Source organism: Somniosus microcephalus, chromosome 26 (assembly GCF_052327205.1).
Source record: "Somniosus microcephalus isolate GS21.2 chromosome 26, FLI_Smic_1.0, whole genome shotgun sequence".
Classification (NCBI taxonomy): domain Eukaryota; kingdom Metazoa; phylum Chordata; class Chondrichthyes; order Squaliformes; family Somniosidae; genus Somniosus; species Somniosus microcephalus.
The window spans coordinates 41,167,594-41,183,425 of record NC_141012.1 but is presented as its reverse complement, the minus strand read 5'-3'; the positions used below and the strand labels follow the sequence as shown (position 1 = coordinate 41,183,425).

The 15,832-nt window shown below is 43.6% G+C and overlaps 1 protein-coding gene across 1 annotated transcript in view; it reads left to right on the top strand.

Moving 5' to 3' along the window:
• Window positions 1–134: 134 nt before the first annotated feature.
• Window positions 135–15,832, top strand: part of pknox2 (pbx/knotted 1 homeobox 2) — a 464,550-nt gene continuing 448,852 nt past the window's right edge. The window contains exons 1-2 of the mRNA XM_085968080.1: window positions 135–482; window positions 6,185–6,264. The gene's annotated coding sequence lies outside the window, so the exon portion shown is untranslated. The remainder of the gene's footprint in view (window positions 483–6,184; window positions 6,265–15,832) is intronic.

The window sequence follows — 15,832 nt, the reverse complement described above, 5'->3', positions numbered from 1 at the left end:
GCAGCATCCGCCACTGCCATTGGGCAAGACTGCACAGCGACCAATAGGAGCCGCCGATACTGACAGGTTAGGCAGCCCTTAGTAACGGAAGGAGTCTGCGTTCAACAGGAGAGAAACACCAATATACAAAGTGACTTAATATATAGACTGACATAATATACAGTCACCTAATATATAGACTGACATAATACTGTATATAGTGGCCGAATATATAGAGTGACATAATATACCGAGTGACCGAATATATAGTGACCTAATTTATAGTCTGAATAATATAGACTGACATAATATATAGAGTGACTAATATGCAGATTGACCTATTATACAGTGTAGTCTAACATACCCACTGCATTAATATATAGAGTACCCTAATATACTGTGTGTTGTGGGGAAGTTACTAGAATCTATTATTAGGGACAGAGTGACAGTGCGCTTGGACAAATATGAACTGATCAGAGGAAGCCAACATGGACTTGTAAAGGGTAAGTTATGTCTAACTAACCTAGTTAGACTTTTTGAGGAGGTAATTAAAGTTGTAGATAAGGGAGTGTCTATGGATGTTATTTATACGGACTTCCGGAAGGCATTCGATAAGGTTCCAACAACAACAACTTACATTTATATAGCACCTTTAACATAGTAAAATGTCCCAAGGCACTTCACAGGAGTATTATAAGACAAAAAATTTGACACTGAGCCACATAAGGAGAAATTAGGGCAGGTGACCAAAAGCTTGGTCAAAGAGGTAGGTTTTAAGGATTGTCTTAAAGGAGGAAAGAGAGGTGGAGAGGTTTAGGCAGGAAATTCCAGAGCTTAGGGCCTAGGCAACAGAAGGCACAAGTGACTGTTATTAACAAAAATGGGAGCGTGTGGAATTGAAGGTAATCTATTGACATAAATAGGGAATTGGTTAGGAGGTAGGAGATAGAGAGTAGGAATAATGGTTATGTACTCAAATTGGCAGGATGTGACTAGTGTCCCCCAGGGATCTGAACTGGGACCTCAATTTTTCACTCTATATTTATAAATGACTTACTCGAAGTAATAGAGAACTTTATATTCAAGTTTGCTGACAACACTAAGTTAGGTGGCACAGTAAATAGTGTAGATGGGAACAGAAAGTTGCAAAGGGACATTGATAGATTTAGTGAGATGGGCAAAACTGGCAGATGGAGTTTAATATGGGGAAATGTGAGGTCATCCACTTTGAACCTAAGAAAGATAGATCAGAGATTTTTTTAAATGGTGAGAAGCTAGGAACTGTGGAGGAGCAGAGATTTAGGGGGTCCAAGAAATCACTAAAAGCTAGTGGACAGGTACAAAAAAAATCAAAAAGGCTAACGGAATGTTGGCCTTTATCTCAAAGTGGCTGGAATACAAAGCAGTAGAAGTTATATAAAACTCTGGTTAAACCCCATCTGGAGCACTGTATTCAGTTCTGGACATTGCACCTCAGGAAGGACATATTGGTGTTGGAGAGTGTGCAGCGCAGATTCACCAGAATGATACCGAGACTAAAAGGATTAAATTATGAAGACAAGTTGCATAGACTAGGCTTGTTTTCACCTGAATACAGAAGATTAAGGGGTGATCTGACTGAGGTGTTTAAAATGATTAAAGGAATTGATAGGGTAAATAGAGAGAAACTATTTCTCCTGGTTGGGGAGTGTAGAACAAAGAGACATAACCTTAAAATTAGAGCTAGGCCGCTCAGGGGTGATGTCAGAAAGCACTTCTTCACACAAAGAGTAGTGGATAACTCCCAAAAAGTTATCATATATAGATTGACTTAATCTATACAGTGACCTAATATACCAAGTGACATAATATACAGATTGACATAATATACCGAGTGACCTAACATACCGAGTGACATAATATATTGAGTGACCTAATATAGTGACCTAATTTATAGACTGACATAATATAGATTGACATAATATATAGAGTGATCTAATATACAGAGTGACCTAATATATAGTGATCTGAGTCCAAAGGTTGTAAGTTCAAGCCCCACTCCAGAGACTTGAGCACAGTACTGTGGGAGTGCGGCACTGTCGGAGGTGCTGTCTTTCGGATGAGATGTTAAAGCGAGAGAATGAGACATCTGGCCTCTCCGGTGGATCCCACAGCTCTAAGAGCAGGGAAGTTCTCCTCGGTGTCCTGGTTAATATTTATCCCTCAGCCAGCATCACTAAAACAGATTATCTGGTCATTATTTCTTTGCTGTTTGTAAGACCTTTCCGTGCGCAAATTGTCTGCCACATTTCCTACACTTCAAAAGTATGTTATTGGCTGTAAAGCATTTTAGGACATCCTGAGGTCCTTTAGGCACTATATAAATGCAAGTTCTTTCTTTAAAGAGCTGGCAACCAGGCGGTTGAATGCCTGACCACACAATATTTGAATTAATTTGCCTTATTGTAATTTTTAAGCCATTGGTTTCCAAAGGCACACCGTGACACTCCTCTCAGTCCAAGTTTCAACTCAATAAAAGTTGGCAATCCCATTCCACAGGCACGCGAGCAGCCTCTGAGGCCTCACTCTCAGCCAGCCGAAGTTGGCTGGATTAACGACCAGAAACTGGAACCCTGGCTTATTTTTTTCTCTCTCCGGCTCAGAGGCACTGAGGCCAACTGCAATATCCCACTTCCCTGGCTGTGGTCAGCTAACTCAGTCTAGACCGGGAATTGAACCTGGGACCTTCTGGCCTATATGGCACAGTATCACACCAGGTAAGTCTTTAGGTTGTTCTGCAGAATTAGCCTCTTTCTACAGAATTTTAATTACACTCTCAGCATTGCCGAAACTGCTCTTTCAGATAACTTCTTGGATGATAAGGAGCACTTGATGTGCAAATCAAAATGGTGCTAATTCTTACCAATGCCCCTTCGCATAAAGCTACATGCCTTATGGAGTGATTTCACCTAAGTTAAGGAACATGGGTAAAAATTACTGCTATTATGTGCTGATATAAAATGGCTGTCAGAGGATCTTCTTGTATTGCTGGTCCCTAAAAATATACAAAAATAATAGAAAAATATATTTGCAGAATGATTTTACCATTGTGTAGTTAATTGGCTATAGGACTCGTAATTTTATACCTGCTCCTGCTGTGTAATAACAGTGATTGGAATTTATTTGTGTTTGAAATGCTTTTGAGTCACTGGATCTTCAGAGCTGATGAAGGAGAATTTTGGTTTATGAGAGCAAGTGGGCAACATGCTCCTATGCTTCTCTTGGTTCCACTATGAACTGGCCGTGAAACGTGCGCGCGAGTGGCCTAAGGGTAACTCCCTCCTTTCATTCCTTTGGGTAAGTGCGTGGCTATGCCAGGAGCTTTTCCAGCGCTGCATGACCACCTTCAGGAACTCAGTGGAGTTTGTGGGAGGGCTGGCAAACTTGTATCCTGTTACTGCATAACTCCGACTTGCTGTACCATCATACGTGGTTCGTAACTGAACTTACCCTGGATTATATATGCAGTTTGAAAACTTTAAGAAAAGAAAAAAAAAGACTTGCATTTATACATAGCACCTTTCACAATCTCAGGAGGTGCCAAAGTGCTTTACAACCAATTAAGTACTTTTGAGGTGTAGTCACTGTTGGAAATACGGCAGCCAATTTGCACACAGCAAGGTCCCAAAAACAGCAATGTGATAATGACCAGAAAATCTGTTTTAGTGATGTTGGTTGGGGGATAAATATTGGCAAGGTCACTGGGGAGAACTCTCCTGCTCTTCTTCAAAATAGTGGCATGGGATATTTTATGTCCACCTGAGAGGGCAGACGGGGCCTCGGTTTAATGTCTCATCTGAAAAACAGAACCTCCGATAGTGCAGCGCTCCCTCATTACCACAATGGAGTGTCAGCCTGGATTATGTGCTCAGGTCTCTGGAGTCACAACCCTCTGTCTCTGAGGCAAGACTGCTACCACTGAGTATTGGCTGTCATTTTAAAAGACCATTTATCATTTAAGGAGTGCTGAGACTAACCAGAGTGGGTATGTCTAGTGTAGTACACTGCAGTGTTGCCTGGGGAGCTGTATCTAGCTGTAGTGTAGCACTTATTTTTGATAGCTGGATTCTGATCTTCATCATGGAGGGACAATTGTTTCAACAATAATGTCCAAATGATCCTACCTGTATTCTGGTTCAGATCCATTATTGATTTAACCTACTGGCAGGAAATTGTCCAGGTCACCCAGCAGTTTCAGTTACCTTGTGTCAACTGTACTGCGGATTCTGGGATTAGTCAACCACCAACATAAATAAAGGATAGCTCTCTCTGTTCTTTAGCTACTCATTGAAATCATGGGAGGTGCAGAACCAGGAAATAGGAATGAAATCTTAACCTCATGACTCCGTACGTGTAAACAACAAATGCCATGGTCACAGTTCTGGGTTTGAATGACAGCAAGTAGATCAGAAGAATATATAAGCCAACCATTAGCACTTTAAGCTGACAGCGTTTCAACCCATATGTCAGCTTGTTTGTGTTTCACAAGAAAAATGGGCTCTTCAGTGAGATTTAAAATTGTCAGCATTGGCCAATAAGATCAGTTGGAGAACAGGATTGGCACTTGTCAGTAACAGTAAAATTAGAGGATACGACTGAAGATTGTAAGAAGTAATCAGTCAATCAAATTTTACATTCCTGCACTGTTGGGTACACACTAACTTGCAACAGAAAAGTTTTAAGATGAGTTGATGGCTTCTGAGAGTTGTAGGTATGTTTATTTAGTTCTTGTCCCCAAATAAGTTACATATCGTAAATAAGTTGATAAAATGCTGTCTTTAAAAACTTTTTATTTTCCTCAAAGGAATTTCTTACGTGACGCTTTATTTTCATCAATACTGTTTACAGTCATTTTTTTGAGATACATTTATTTTGGTGCAAATACATTAATTGGTTTCTTTGAGCATTCCTGTCATTGCTCTTTCAAAATTATTAGAGTTTAAAAATAAGTAGTGAAGTTTGAGTGGTGATTAGTTGACTTCATTTTTTTTTAATTTACTGAGTATCATATTTAACAGTATACTACAGTGTATTACAGTATTGTATGATACAGATCATTGGCCTGTTTGTAGGTGAGTTGTAGTGGCTGGTTATGTTCCATAACTTTGAAAGCTGTTTTCAGGTTACAGTAGGGTATGGCAGTGTAGTGGTTATGTTACTGGACTAGCAATCCAAAATAACAATGGAGGTTAAACATGACTGTTTTTTGTTTATTACGATCTGTTATTTTCAGTGGTTATCTGTTCTAAATAGACTCCAAGATAGCAGAGGGTATAGCAGACCAATGGAACAAATGCTTGTCTGCTTTTACTGCCAACGGTTCTAGACTCATATTTTAAGGTTTTAAAGAAAATGTTTACAATGCCCAGCAAGTTGATCAGAATCTAAAGGAGGAAGGGCAGGTTAGTGTTTGGGTATTGATCAGAACTCATTTCTGTGGTTTTGCTTCAATGATATTGACTCACACTTATCCTTCCTGAAACTGTTTAAAAATAAAGATATATTTTTTAATAGTTGAATCAACCTTCCTGCTATCCCCTGTCAGCCTCTGGGCTGTCGTGGGCTCTGGGACAGAGGTAATAGTAAGCCAGTTTTACCCTGTCAGCTGGGATTATTATAGGTGTCTTTCATAAAAGAATTCAACTCACAAATTAGCATGAAATATCTGGGATTAGCTTCCCATTGAAAGGAATTGCCACTGTAAAGTGGTATTGAAGTCCCCACAATTACTTCTATTTTCATATTTAAAATAGTTATAACCTTTTGAGGAGAAATCATTTTTGGTTTAAAAGGCAGAATTACACTGGGTTTCAAAGTGCTGAAAAATTCACCAAATAAAAGGTTAAAAATTAAAACTTTTAGAGGTAAGGATCCTCAAACGCTGCTAAAATAAAATCTCATACCTTCACTCACCCCCCTCTTCAGTGTATTCCAAATCCACCACTGCGACATGCTGTGATTTCAGTACTTTCGCTCCTGTCACTACAATAAAAGTGATACTGTAGATTGCTGAATATATCTGTAGGTAGGGTATGACAGTGTCTCGTCCCACTGTACTTACTCTTTGTCTTCATTTATGTAATAGGCTGTAACTAGAGTTTCAGCTTTTTTAATTGCTGTGCCAGGTTTTTTTTAAGCTATTGATTATCTTTTGTTGATTTTCTAGGCTGGCATATATGGAGGAGCCAACAATATCCCCACCATCCGTCTCAGGACTATGTCTATACTAAGCTACCATGCTGCCAGGTGCGACATTATGTTCAGTGGCTCAAAGTCAACCAACACACCAAACTCCCTCAAATTCCTGGAGGAACTTGGCAGTAAATTTCAAGTATCAGCTCTTCAGCAGGTTGTAACAAAGCTGCCACACCTGGTCTGCTGCAACTCTCCACTAAATGACAGGCATCTAATATCAGGTTGGGTTAACTTGTTGTAATCTGCACAGGACAGAGTAATTTTTTCCCCAATCGTTGAGCCCATGTTATCGGTACCCAACTGGAACTTCGAATGTAAAACCCTTGCAGTGTTTCTGCCAGACAGGTAAAGTGAACTTGCCCTATTACAGCTACAGACACTACCGAATCCAGGAATCATATTGGGCCAGAATTTGCTGGGATAAATAATGACGTGTTTAATATGCATGCTGTTATTAGTGTGTAAAATGACCAACTATTTGTGGTGAGGAAAAGATACCCCGTGAGTGGCGAATCGCCACAAACTGCTGGACAGTTTGTGCCACTCCGCCATTAGACTCGTAAAAATGCAATCTCGCCGTCAACCTCCCCGTGAGTTTCAAGAAATTGCTGCATTTGTGCTGTTAAAACGAATTAAACTCGGAAAGTTAGGGTTGGTACTCAACGATGTAAGGACTCTTTTAATGATGAGATTTATGTTCCTGCAATACCACTTAATTTCTTCAGCCCAGAAAGGGAACAATTGAATCTGTGGTGTCTCATTCCTCCAGGTAGTAAATTGTTCCTAGAGTTTTTTTAAATTAAAAAAAAAGTTCTTACTTTTCTTTTCTGTCTCTTTTTATGCTCTCTCTTAATCCAATCTTTCTTGCCCTCTCTTTATTTCTATTTCTGTACCTAATTTGACTCTAATTCACCTCATTTCCTTCTCTTTCGTACCTCTGTTTCTTTCGTAATCCTATAATCTCGTTGGTTAAGAAGTTTGATTGTTGGCCCCATCGTTCACCAAGGTCCCAGATGCCCCGTTGACCTTGCCGATTATCAGCTCGCACTCCCAGCAGTTTGCGGCACAAAGACATTTCGAGCTGAAGGGTGAGAAAAAAAATCCAACAAACTCTCCAGCAAATTCTGAGCCAATATGTTTCGTCCCAAAGTTTTTAATTGAAGACTTCAGTTAATATTATCACCAGTTTTAAGTCTTCCATTTCTGAACTTTGGTCAAGATTTGTGCAGAAAGGAATCTTGTGACATAAAGAAAGAAAGAAACATGCATTTATGTAGCACCTTTCAGACCCTCAGGACGTCCCAAAGTGTTTCACACACAATGAACTAATTTTTAAGTGTAGTCACTGTTATAACCTAGGGAAAAGCGGCAAGGTCCCACAAACATCAGCGAGATCAATGACCAAATAATCTGGTCATTATTTATCCAGCAAGCTCAGTCGGATTGCTATCCAAAGACCAATGCTGAAAAGTACTTGTGTGGATATTAAATGAGGACAAGATCGGATCAAATAAAATACAGACAGTCGGGCCAAGATTTTGACTGAGGAGGGTGGTTGACGGCGGGCCCGCTGGTCAGCGTCTTCCCGACCCGCTCCCGGTTGCCGTTGCGTTGCCCCGCAGATGAGATTTTACGTTGATTGGCCTCGTTACGGCCGACGTGCAGGTCCCTCCAGGCAATTGCGTGCAGAGTGTCAGATGCTCGCGTCTGATGACGCATTGGTTCAGTAAAGATTTAAAGGGGCCATGTCCCTTTTGCAGAATCATTAGCTTTATTCTATCAAAAGTGCTGGCAGCTGCAGGAATGGCAGCGCCAAAAACTAAGGCTGCATCCAGGTTCCATGAGGGCTCCCTCCATGCTCTTGTGGAGGGAGTTAGAGGATGTCAGGAGGTCCTCTTCTCTGGAAACAGAAGGAGGAGGCCTCCTCAGCAAACCAAGGCAGCTTGGCTGCAAATTGCTGAGGAGGTGAGTGTTGTCCGGACGTCGTAAATCCCGACCCAGAAGCTGGAAAATCAAAAAAGACCCTGAAAATTGCTCACAAGTACCTGATAATAGGCAGTTAATTGCCTTTAATCCGTTTCCCGCCGCTTGGTGTCAGGTCCATTCGCAAATCGGGGACCCGTCACTTGGGAAGGTTGTGTGGAGGCGAGACGACAGCGGGTTCAACCCGCCGTCAATCAAAACGATTTTAACCTCTGACCCGGCTCCAAACCCGACCTCTGAGCGCTGGCAAATTCGCGGCCTCACTGTCCAGGCTAACGTAGATTGAGGTAGAAAAGGATTCCTGTGGCAGGATTGCCCAACTGCACTACCTTCATAACAGGGGATCATGTAAAGAAAATCAGAAAAAATATATTCTTAATTGTGCTAGTAATATGGACTGGCAACCATATTTCCTCTTGTTTATTCTGCTGCAGTGATGTCTGCAGTATGCAATCTACTCTTAATTCAAAATCCCTGAATTCAGATTTTCTGATACTTCAACTTTTTGCCACTAATTCCCCACTTTGCTGTGTTGTTTACATTGCTTATTTTAAATTATTGGATAATTCATTTTTTTTAATTGCAAAATAACTTTGCATTATCAGGACAAGATTGTATTGTCTTAAATACTTTGCTGAAAAGTGTGTTTATAATTAGAACCAGAAAATACTGCATTTTAAACTCCTGAGTAAATATTATTTAAAATAAGTCAGTGATGGGGTGGGGGGGCTCATTGATTTCCAAGTGTCACTAAAAGAGTGAGGAGAGGTTAAGAGAAATGATTTAGGCAAAGAACTGTTAGTGCATGGAATGCTTTGCCACAGGCAATAGTTAAGGCAGAGACCATTCCTAATAAAAGAGACCATTGCATCTTTTAAGGGGAAAGTTGGATAAATATATAAAGCAGAAGGAGATCCAGGACGATGGGGAGAGAGCAGGGCAGTGGGATTAGTTTTGGATTAATGTAGTAAAGAGCCTGCAGAGACAAAGAGCTGAATCCCCTCTGTGCTGTTAACTTCAATGGTTCTGAGTGTTTTATTATGAATCGTATGGCAAACAAACAAAAAAAGATAACATTTTTTCAATAAACAGTTAAGAGGTTCCCCATGATCAGCCAAATTGGTAAATGCACCACCTAGTATGGAACGGAGCCTGGAAATTCCAGGTTCGATTCCCAGTCTGTGTTGAGTTAGTTGATCTGGTGGAGCTAGCAACTAGCTTTAGGGCCCCTTGGACAAGGGTAGGGAACAATCAGCTACAGTTTCTGGTCCTAATTGCTACCTAATGAATTCCCCCACGGGTGAAAAGTGCGCCTGTATGGATGTTAAGGGAGGACAGGGTTGGCCTCAGCTGTGATGCCTTTGTTGTTGAACAGCCTAGCAGCACTCTATATCTAAGCTCACCCATGAAGAGTGGGCTCTTGGACAAGGTACAGGAGGATTCCCGGCTCTCATGGAGCTGTAGCCCACACAAGTCAGTGCCTGAAGGGAGAAAGTTGGAGGAAATAGAATCATTTTGCAAATCGTTTTCTTCTGCCTCTGATTTATGCTCAGTTAGCAGAGTTCCGCTTAGGTAGTGGTAGAGGAACTACAATTATCCTCAGCATCCCTGGGTTAGAGAGGGGAGAAAATTAACCAGGATTTCTGCTCCCGTCACTATCCAGTGAGCTCTGCTGAAAAGTCAGATGAGGAAAGGATTGGGCTCGAAAGAGAGGGCCCCAGTAGTTGAATAGACAACTGCCGACACTCACTGTCTGCACTCACATGCAAAGAATGGCCGCTTGGCTGAGGTACTCGCAGTCTGCCAGCACGTGTGGAGCTGAAACCGAACTGGAGAAAAACAATTGACAGGAAAACATGAAAAAAGAATTCACCTCCTTCCCCGTGTGATATCCACTTGCCATTTTCCCGGTGGCAAGGCTGAGACCAGAGGCTTGCCACGTGGAAATCCACAAGGGTGAGTTGTGTCCATAATACACTGCTGGATCACCATGATGCCCTGAATTCACTTTTCTTTTAAGTATGAAATGACTGCTTACGGTAACAATACTGGAGTAACACAAGGATGGAATCGCAGCAAGGTGAATTGGACAAATAAAGTCCCTGGCTAGAAGATGATTAGTTGTATACAGGTAAAAGAGTCTGAAGGATCCAATGCAACCACTAGAATCGGACTGAGCTGAGGTGGGCCATTTGCTCACTTAGGGTGATATAGAAAAAATCCCTCTCATTTCCTGGCAGTAACTCAAGCCATATCAGTTCCAATCTTGAGGTGGGGGGATTGAATGACAGAGATAAAATAAGACTGGCTTTTACTTTAATTCCAACTGGTGCTGAACCAGTAACTTCAAAAGAAGTTCTTCCAGCCCTGATACACTCAGTGCTTTAAAAACTTATAAACTAACTGAATTAACTCTTTGATTACTGAACTACTTTTGCTGCTTGTAAATAACATTGGCAATAAACAAAATTTCATTTGGTTTGCCAGTTTGGTATTTGAGTGTATTTAAGCACTTCACGATGGACATTAAGCCCAGCGACTGTCACCCATTCCCCGTACACAGCAAGTTCTCAAAGCCAGCCAAGCTATCTAGAGTGGGAGGCGCCAAGTGGGGTCAAGACATTTCCCCACATGGGAGGGTCAGAGGAAGACTGATGATCAGGACATCTTCCAAGTGGGAAGTTTCTCCACAAGCAAGAGAAGCTGGATGCATACCCCTACATCAGGAAATCCTGAAACATTCCCCAAGAAACACGCTGGGAACATGGATGTATTAATCCTCTAATGAACTAGAGCAAGCACATGGACAGCAGTGACGATGTAGTATAGGTAGAGATAACCTACTCCCCAATACAGAGCCCACATAAGTGCAGTGTACTGTCCTCCCTATGTGTATGTGTCTGTACGCAGTTAGACAGCCAGCCAAACTCCTTTCAATAACGACATGGGAGTCAGGATGTAGCGTCCAAGCTCCGGTGTTTAATAATGCCACACTTGCATGAGGTCAATGAAACAATACAAATCAGTTGCATTGGGCTGGAGTAAAACTGAGAAAGAAAAAAGAAAGAAATGCACCTTGTTACATACATGAGATATAACTAACATCTAAACATGAATATGTAATGAAACCATTCAACTCACAGGCAATGCTTTCGAAGGCGTAACAATGTAAGATTACAGCGGATTAACTTGCAGCACGCTCCATGCTGGTGTGACCTCTTTGTTTGCTATCACTATACTACTTCCTGTTGAGTGACCCTACTGGCCATTTCCATTTACTGCCACCTACTGGCGGCAACAAAACGAAACTCCTGCAATTATAAGGCAGAACATGCAGCATCAGGAGAGTCTTGGTTCTAAAGAGTAAGAGTGTGTTTACAAAATAGATATTTTGTTAGAGATAATATATGCGTTGTGAATTATGTACATTCACTAGTTAATAACTGTGTAGGCTATCCCTCTACCCTGACAGCAAATTTGCCCTCAAGGCACTGACTCTTTCTGTGTATGAGTCAATGCATTTCAGCAGACAGTCATGGATTTTTAGAAAAATGCCAATTTGATCATGGTTCCTGGAGGCTCTCAAATAGCATCTCTCTCCACTCCAGTAATATTAGCGATGAGGAATTTCCCAAAATAGCTCCATTACAAACAGCAAAGAGTGGGACTTGACACTGGGCAGAGGGTCACATCGAGCCAGATGTCGGCTACAGGCTACAAATGCAAACTTCCCAGCCTTTAGCATGGTTTCCCATGTGTGGGTGGCTGCATATTGGCTCTCTTAATTGTTTGAAGTCAACATTCCCCCCGCCCCCATCCATTGTAAAGTCTCCGATGCACAGGAAATTACAATGAAAGAGTCGCCTAACAGTGAGAGACGCCCTACTTGTCAGTCACGATGCTAGAATTAATATTTCTAAAAAATAAATATCTGAAAAGAATGTCATGTACTTCCATATGTAAAAAGGGGGAATATGTTGAACAGCTACATCATTATAAATGATTATTTCTCTTTTTATCCACAATGGTCTTTGAGAAGCTAAAGCTGAGCCCCCATTTCATCACCCATTCCTTAATCCTGATGCCAGTAATCAAGGATCCAGAAAGAAAGATGAGCTGAATAAATATCTGGCTAGGTTTAGGATTGGAGGTTATGGAGATAAGCATAAGAAGAACATATGAAATTGACGGGCAGGAAAAGACCAGAGCCTGTCCCACACTTCATAATGACTGGAACATCATGACTAGCCATTTCCCATCCACCGCGCCCCCGATCCCCCCCAATCCCCCCCCCCCCCACCCACCCCCCATTCCCCCCCTTGCCACAGCCATGTATTTTCCTCTTGCATTTATGTAGCACCTATCACAACTTCAGGACGTCCAAAAGCGCATCACAGCCAATAAAGTACTTTTGAAGTGTTCTCACTGTTGCACTGTAGGGAAATGCGGCACAGTGAGGTCCCACAAACAGCAATGAGATAAATGACGAGACGATCTATTTTTTTAATGTTGGTCGAGACTGAGATGATCAAATATGCCACAGGATACAATGGAAGATGGTGTCCTGTGTTGAGGGTAGCCAGTCAGGATTCAGTAATAGAGCTGTGAGGATGGATAGATATTCTGGAATTGTGCTTGACTGCCCTGGCACCCTCTCTGCCTTTCAGATATAACTTATACTGCAGTTGCTCAAAGGGTTAGCTTCAGGGAAGCCAGCTGGAACTAGTTTGCATTTCTGAAATGTAAGGCAATAAATGAATGATGACACAACCTGTATGAATATAAGCAGGCTGCAATAATTCAGGTGGGCTCAATAATATTTTATTCAGTATAGCATGTCAGTGTGAACCAGGAACATTACAAGGTAATAATGTAAGTGCTAAAGCTACCTCCTACGCTTTCATCCCAACACCAGGAAGCTTCTAAGAAGCTACATGTTCCCGTGCCCTGACTTGCAGCTCAAATACTCAGGAGGCTTTAGTATTATTTTGCTTTTTACATGAATATTATTTTCACCAATTTGGGAATAAAAAGTTTTGTTTCAGTCTTTGTGATGTGATTTGGAACTTAGTCCAGCATTGTTTCATTTTTACACATAGCTATTGGCTCGCTGTTCTCCTGTGACGTCGGTCCTGAACAGGGTGGGGTCTGGAGCATGGTTAGGATGTTTAGCTGCTAAGATCGTGTTTAACCTGGCTTGTCATTTCAAGATCCTGAGGTATTCTGAATGAGGTCAACAAGAAGGCTATTATAGCTGTGATACGCTTATCAATTACTTCATAAAAGGTGATGAGTCGAAAGAAGAGATGAATAAGGCTTTTATTAGCTAAGAAGAGACCATGCTTCTTCGTGAGTGACTGAACAAGTCTGAACGAAACCCACACAGTGGTGGGTGGAGTCAGCTGAGGCATGCCTCCATACACAGCGCCACCCAGAGGTGGCAATATACAATACAGTGGTTTACCACATTCACCCCTTGTTTAATGTGAAGTCCGGCGGGGTGAAGGGTACTACAAGTTAAGTCTATCAGGAGGCCTTGTCTGACGTCCTGATCGTCGTGGTGGCGGCGGTGGTGTTGCAGCATCCGACGTCGGGTCTGGTGTCTGGGTGGTTGGCGAAGATTCCTGGGGCTTTGGCATGCCGTCTGCAGGGGTTGGGTTGGGAGGGGTGGTGGGGGATAACAGTGGTAAGGGGGATAACGGTGGTAAGGGGGATAACGGTGGTAATTCAGGGGTACCCGAGGGTGCGAGATCTCGTATGGAGACCGTGTCCTCCCGCCCGTCTGGGTATGTCACCCAGGCATACTGGGGGTTGGCGTGTAGGAGGTGCACCCGCTCGACCAGGGGGTCCATTTTATGCGTCCTCACGTGCCTCCGCAGTAGGACGGGCCCAGGAGAAGTCAACCATGCCGGTAGCGAGGTTCCCGATGTAGACTTCCGGGGGAAAACGAACATTTTCTCATGAGGGGTCGCATTAGTGGCAGTACAAAGCAGTGACCGAATGGAGTGAAGCGCTGCAGGGAGGACCTCCTGCCAGCGGGAGGTCGGAAGGCCCTTAGATTTTAGTGCTAAGAGGACTGCCTTCCAAACCGTCGCGTTCTCCCTTTCCACCTGGCCGTTCCCCCGGGGGTTGTAACTGGTGGTCCTGCTCGTGGCGATACCTCTTGTTAGCAGGTACTGCCGAAGTTCGTCGCTCATGAACGATGAGCCCCTGTCGCTATGTATATAGCTGGGGAACCCGAACAGAGCGAAGATGTCATTCAGACACTTGATGACCGTGGTACTGGTCATGTCTGGGCAAGGGATGGCAAAGGGGAAACGGGAGTACTCATCAACTATGTTGAGGAAGTACACATTGCGGTCAGCGGAGGGGAGGGGCCCTTTAAAATCGACGCTCAGGCGTTCGAAGGGGCGGGTGGCCTTGATCAGGCTTGCTCTGTCCGGCCTATAGAAGTGCGGTTTGCACTCGGCGCAGATTTGGCAGCTCTTGGTCATGGTCCTGACCTCCTCGATGGAGTAGGGCAGGTTACGGGATTTGATAAAATGGAAAAACCTGGTGACCCCCGGGTGGCAGAGGTCATTGTGGAGGGACTGCAGCCTATCACTCTGCGCGTTGGCGCATGTACCACGTGATAGGGCATCTGGGGGCTCATTGAGTTTCCCTGGCCGATACAAGATATCATAATTGTAGGTGGAGAGTTCGATTCTCCACCTCAAGATCTTGTCGTTCTTGATTTTACCCCTCTGCTTATTATTAAACATAAAAGCTACTGAACACTGGTCAGTGAGCAGGGTAAATCGTTTCCCGGCCAGGTAATGCCTCCAGTGACGCACCGCTTCTACAATAGCCTGGGCCTCCTTTTCGACGGAGGAGTGTCTCGTCTCGGGGCCCTGGAGGGTCCTTGAGAAAAAGGCCACGGGTCTGCCCGCCTGGTTAAGGGTCGCGGCTAGGGCGAAGTCGGAGGCATCGCTCTCCACTTGGAAGGGGATGGACTCATCCACCGCGTGCATTGCGGCCTTCGCGATATCGTTCTTGATAAGAGTGAAGGCTGCACACGCCTCTGGTGTCAGGGGGAAGGAGGTGGCTTTGATGAGGGGCCTGGCTTTGTCTGCATAGAGGGGCACCCACTGGGCGTAGTAGGAGAAAAACCCCAGGCATCTCTTCAGTGCTTTTTGGCAGTGGGGAAGGGGTAGCTCCATTAGGGGGCGCATTCTGTCGGGGTCGGGCCCGATGACTCCGTTCTCCACCACGCAGCCGAGGATGGCCAGGCGCTTGGTGTGAAACATACATTTTTCCTTATTGTACGTTAGGTTCAGCCGTTGGGCCGTACGGAGGAAATTTGCTAGATTAACGTCGTGGTCCTGCTGGTCGTGGCCGCAGATGGTGACGTTATCCAAATAGGGGAAGGTTGCCCGCAGCGCGTTCTGGTCAACCATTCGGTCCATCTCCCTTTGGAAGACCGAAACCCCGTTGGTGACGCCGAAGGGGACCCTAAGGAAGTGGTAGAGGCGGCCGTTTGCCTCGAAGGCAGTATACTGGCGGTCCTCATGGCGGATGGGCAGCTGGTGGTACGCTGACTTAAGGTCGATGGTGGAGAATACTTTGTATTGCGCAATCTGATTGACCATATCAGATA